The sequence below is a fragment of the Misgurnus anguillicaudatus genome, chromosome 4 (genome assembly GCF_027580225.2).
Source record: "Misgurnus anguillicaudatus chromosome 4, ASM2758022v2, whole genome shotgun sequence".
NCBI lineage: Eukaryota > Metazoa > Chordata > Actinopteri > Cypriniformes > Cobitidae > Misgurnus > Misgurnus anguillicaudatus.
The window spans coordinates 23325215-23331214 of record NC_073340.2 but is presented as its reverse complement, the minus strand read 5'-3'; the positions used below and the strand labels follow the sequence as shown (position 1 = coordinate 23331214).

Below are 6000 nucleotides of genomic sequence, written 5' to 3'. Positions count from 1 at the left end.
TTTTGTTACATGATCTTCAATATTGGCACCTTCTCTTTATCTTAAATATATACATATTTCCTCTAGGTTCCATTTTACATTTTTACACTGATGATACCCGGGTCTACTTACCGTTCAAGATAAATTATTTCTGAGCCATTACAGTACATCTCTTTAATTGTGCTCACTGCTCAGACAAGGTTAAATCTTGGCTAGCTCATTTGTTCCTTAAAGGAAAATAAAATGATCGTTAATAAGGTGATCGTTTTTTTAATCCCACAGACACAATGTAGTTACCAGTCTGAATTTGAGAAGCTTATCTGCTTTTTGATGCCCACAAGTCTGGAACAAATATTTTTCAGCTGTAATTGGATCTCTATATTTCAACAAATAAAGTGGCAGTTTATGCATTTATTACTTTTAAATTACTCAATTCATTTTGTGGTATCTCTAAAGCTCAAATTGCTTGCTTCCAACTTTTAATACATCCAAAATAAATCAAAACTGTTATATTCTAGTATGGGCTTTAATTGGCTGCTTTTTCTTTATTATTTGGTTAAAAAAAATGTTTTTAATAAAAATAGAAATATGTTGAGACATTTATATTTTTGTCTACACTACTGTATATATTTCAAACATTTAAACATACAGTACAGTACATCTTCAGATTAAAATATTTTTCTTTTAAAACTTTTCAGTGTTTCTAAACTTTTTTAAATTGCAGTAATCATAAATGTAAATGTAAGACATTATCATAAATATAAATGTAAGAAAATGACCAATGCTTATTAATACCTCCTTAACAGCTATCTGGCTATAAAATCAGCATCAAATGAAGTACTTAGAAACATTCAGTATAAGGTCCCCAAAGACCCCCGCTGTGAGATTCTTTGAATTACACACAATGTGACATAATGACTTCATTATGTGAAATGCTACACATTTCCGGACCATTATACAAATTCGATGTGATTGCATGTTGTATTGTTTAATTTACTGTAGAAATGTTACGCATACTAAACATATTCATTGTTTGACATAAATGTAAGGCTGTTAACATTTTGCATTTAATAAAATATTATACTACAAATGTAGATGATGAAAAATCACACTTTTAATAACATGATGAAAAGTTATTTTATCTCAATTTAGACAGTGAATATAAAATGTATTAATACATCCATTATTGGGTTTGTTTTAAACATGCTTTTCAGGCAAACAAGCTTTCACTTTGAACAATCAGTGGAAATAAAGAGTCTTTGATATAAAATTGGCGCATAGATTTCCTCAGGCTGCCATGTCAGTTAATAAGACGATTGTTAATATTATTGTTAATCACGTCAGTGAATAGCAACAGAGATTTTGCTATTGTGCTGTCTATTTGCAGTCGTTTATATCTAAAAACCTTTCCAAGCTTCTCATGACAGCATCTGCTAAAACATCTGGCTCATTAAACCTACCGTGAAGTCTGAATGCAATTCATAGCAACATTACAATTTCCAGAACAAACACTTCTGCTATTTTAAGACATGCATATTCAAAACCACAAACCACCAGTCTAGTGTGACTGGTGAATTACATTTCTAAGCTTTAACATGGCTTCCTTTCTGCATAAAACTGCTTTTGTGTTTGTTTTAATGTAAAAGGAGTAATGCTGAACAAACTTTTAGCAAACATGTTTATTGAGTGCATTTATGATATATTGGTCAGCAATGCCCACCCATGGGTCTTTCAAATATGTTACAGTGAGAATTTGTACATATACATTAAACAACGAAAAAACTACATCACTACTGTGTCACAATACAAACAAAGACAGAAAAAAATTATATTATCATATCTTAAAGTATTATCATTTGCATTTTTCATTACATTTTGTCTCCCTCTGGCCTAACTCTATTGCATAAATGATTTGCTCACTAAATCCTATTTTAAAGGCATGTCCATGGGAAGGTTTTCATTAGAAATAAATTAACTTGTAACACAGCATAAAATTTACTGTTTTAGTCATTCGGAGCCCAGTAATTCTCTCTTGAGGTATTAAAAGACAAGTTCGGTATTTTACACTTAAAGCCCTATTTTCAGATTGTCCACGATGAAATAGAACGGCCCCGACCGAAATCTGGACATAAGATGCTGTCCCGAGAATTTTCGGGTGTTTGGGTGTATAGGTGCACTGGAACAATCCTTCCCAAAATGCACCAAACCCTCGTCTACAAAGTCGTGAAACCCATCGAGTGGTCAGGGGCGTTCACCGATATGCCCACACAAAAATCGCTGCCAAAGATGCCCTCCACCAGGTGTTTCAGCATTCGTTGTAAACTTGTGGACCTATTTTTCCAAACGCCTCACACCCGTACATTCTTCCGCTGAGAGCTTGAATAATAGACACTCCAGCCCAGTTGGTGGCGATAATCCACCTTTCCCAATTGCAAGAATACAAACAAAGTTCCCAGCGCGAAGTTATACCGTACCTCACAGCACATCTAATACAAGTCAATGGAGTTGGACAAAATGGAAAGCATCTTTTGCAGTGATATTTGTGTGAGCATATCAATAAACACCCCCGACCACTCGACGAATCCCACGTCCCTGCAAACAAAAGTTCAATGAATCCCAGGAAGGATTTTTCCAGTGCACCTATATACCCCCATTGTAGTGGTGGGAGGTGATAGAACAAACACCAGAAAATTCTCGGGACAGCATCACACGTCCAAACCTCAGTCAAAACCGCTCTACTTCACCACAAACAATCCGAAAACAGGGCTTCATGTGTAAAATACCGAACTTTAAATTCAGCCATGTAATCTCTCTCGGGTCTCCATTTTCTGTTGCAATAGGTGGAAAAACCTTTTATATTTATATTTCATAGAATATATGTTTGTGTACTCTTAGCTTTTTCATAAACAAACGTCTAGGCAAAAAAATTAAATAACATAAATGTAATATTTACAAGTAATCTTTTTTTTAAGAACACTCTCTTCATATCATTCATTAAGTAACGACACAAACATCAAGTATTTTTAAGCTGTACAAAAACTAATCCCTCTCATGTGCAACAAACACAGACTTCAATGAGTGTCATATCGCCATTGTGCATTAAATATAAACAACATATTCCTTGCAACTCAGGACATTGAAGTTGCCAAGTTGGTTAGTCTCACTATGCTGTGTGCTCCTATTGTGCACAATGTGCATCCTGTAGTCGTCATATGTGTGCTGACCTTCCATCTAAATGGCTACGTGCTTGTCAGTAGGAAATGTATAAATGACCAACCTGCAATCATAACTCATCCTCTGCATTGCGGTTTTGAGAACCCAGATCAACAAAAGGTCAACAAAAAAAGCCTACAGTCTTGCCAACCTGAGGTTCCTCAAGTCAGGAAAACAGGATGAAGACGGAATCCTCAGTGATCAGACAGAATGCATTTGATAGCCCCGGGAAATGGAGTACAGCGCTGTCAAAAGTACTCTGGATGCCTTCGCGTAGTATTATTGTGGGCTTTCCGTGGCTATATAGACTAACATGAAAATTGTCAATGATCATTTGAATAAAATAGCATAACTGTTGAAATAGCCCAAAAAATTCAAATAGAGCTTGAGTTTTTATTAATATGAAAGTGAAAGATTAGTTTGATCTGTTTGATGTGATCTTTTGCAAGATATCAATTGGCTACTATTGCAGTTACAATATTTGAAGGAATTGACTTTTATCTGGAGAAAGGGAAGATAAAAGTTGTCACTTTCCTCTCTTGGTTATCAAAATCTGATTCAAAAAAATATCTTATTTTAAGATGTTCACAGTGATGATAGCTCAGAGAACTGATGAACCGAGAGTTGGTTTTTCAGATTGAATCTAAAAAACAAGTTTCGACATCTCCAGATCCACAGAGCCTCTTCCTCTAGATGAAAGATTTTCTGTAGTGACTCCTCTTGCCTGATCTGCTCCATCTTCTCTGTTCTTTCTCCTTTGCTCGCTATAGGGAGATACCACCCATCTTAACCTGCATTGCTGTTGTTCTGACTCCGACTGTCATCTTTTCCTGTAAGAACAACAAAAACAAGCAGTTAAACTACAGTATGTGTTGCAAATTTGGCAGATGCTCTATTCGTTTGAATTCAGTGCCCTCCTATATGCTCAGCAATATCAAAAAGAACATTGTGTGACTGAACAAAGGAAGTTTGGATTTGATTAAGCTGTGCACAGTGGCCAAGACTTTATCTGTTTAATCTAGCCTTTATTTTCTAATATTGCCTATTACGGTAGTGCTGGATTACTAGAATGCATTGCCTACAGGGTGTGATTCATAAAAGTATGGTTTATAGATTCTGGGCTCAAATACAAATTATAAAGGTATCGCCCGCATTGCTTTACACTTGCTGAAGCCTAAAGTGCTTTAGGCAGTACTTCATTACTTTGTGGTTACTTTAACTGAATTACATGTATCATGAAAAAGCATTTATACAGTATTTAGAAACAATCTTACAAATTGCTTAAAGCTTTATTCACATAGTGGCTAGTCACACATTAAACACAATAAATGACTGCACACTTTGAATCTGTGTCAACAATGATGTAGTAAAAAATGAGATTTTTTTTTTGTTAGGATTTGACGGGGGATAAGAGGCAAAAGTGACACAGAAGCCACTTGGATTCAGATGAAGGGTAATTTATTAACGACACACGTGGTAACAATACCAACACATGGTGTAAAAATAAATAATCAAAATACAATTAACTGTACATAATATACACTATATACAAAGTATTTACATGCTAGTTCACATAATAAAAAAACTGATCTGAACTGCACCCGCAATTAACTTTGTACACAGTCAAACGCAAACAACCCACAATGACTGACTGTGTGGGAGCCAATTTATATTCTTAGCTCCGCCCCTGGACCAAACCATTTTGAAATTGATGCGGGTTTCTCCTCTGACTATAAAAACATACATGGGCAACAAAATATACATTAATGAAAATATATAAAAGTACAAACACCAAATTCCACAAACATATCAAACAACCATTAAGATTTTAAACAGAAAAACAAAACACTTTCATACAGGCATGAACTGGTGACCCATATGATGTCACAACCAAAATGGCTGCTCAGCATGGTAATTGTATAAAAGTCCCAGCTTGTATATTGCACAGGTTTGGTTCTGGAAAATGGAAACTGGTGAGTGTTTGTAATCTTTGTATGCATGTTATTTGCACAATAAATGATAGTAGATAAATAATATGCGTGTGGTTATTTCAATGTTTTATGGCAGATAAAATGTAGTTTTGTTTTGGAAAGTAACAAACAGTGATAAACAACATTAACATTAAACACAGATCCATGTATACATTTAATGCCGGCATTCGAATCGTGCTTGGGGTTAATGGTGGCTGTGTAATAATAATAATAATAATAATAATAATAATAATAATAATAATAATAATAATAATAACAATAATATTAATAATAACAATAATATTAATAATAACAATAATAATAATAACAATAATAATAATAACAATAATAATAATAACAATAATAACAATAATAATAATAACAATAATAACAATAATAATAACAACAACAATAATAATAATAACTAATAATAATAACAATAATAATAACAATAATAACAGTGTAGGAGGCTAGTCACAGTGCCTTAACCTCATATTACACTGTGACATTTTTATTTGCGTTTGTTTTTTAAATTTCATGCAATGTAAAAAAATTAATTGTTGCACTTCAATTTTTAAGTTTAATCAACTTGAATTTACAATTCATTTCAATTTTTTTGACTAGTGAGAAGTTGCTATAAATGATTACATAAAGTTGAATTAGCTTAAGTTATTCAACTTTATATGTTATGTAGCAACTCCTTTATAAGCACTTTTTTAAATGAAGTGTAAATTCAAGATAATTAAACTTAAAAATTGAAGTGCAACAACACTGTCAATAAAAATCTTTTACAAACCAATAAATACAAAACCATTGAGCAGGTTTGTTTTGATGATGT

The 6000-nt window shown here is 33.4% G+C and overlaps 1 protein-coding gene across 1 annotated transcript in view; it reads right to left on the bottom strand.

The window, feature by feature from the left end:
• Nucleotides 1-2613: 2613 nt before the first annotated feature.
• Nucleotides 2614-6000, bottom strand: part of LOC141349114 (urotensin-2 receptor) — a 50563-nt gene continuing 47176 nt past the window's right edge. Inside the window, exon 3 of the mRNA XM_073867002.1 lies at nt 2614-4022. The gene's annotated coding sequence lies outside the window, so the exon portion shown is untranslated. The remainder of the gene's footprint in view (nt 4023-6000) is intronic.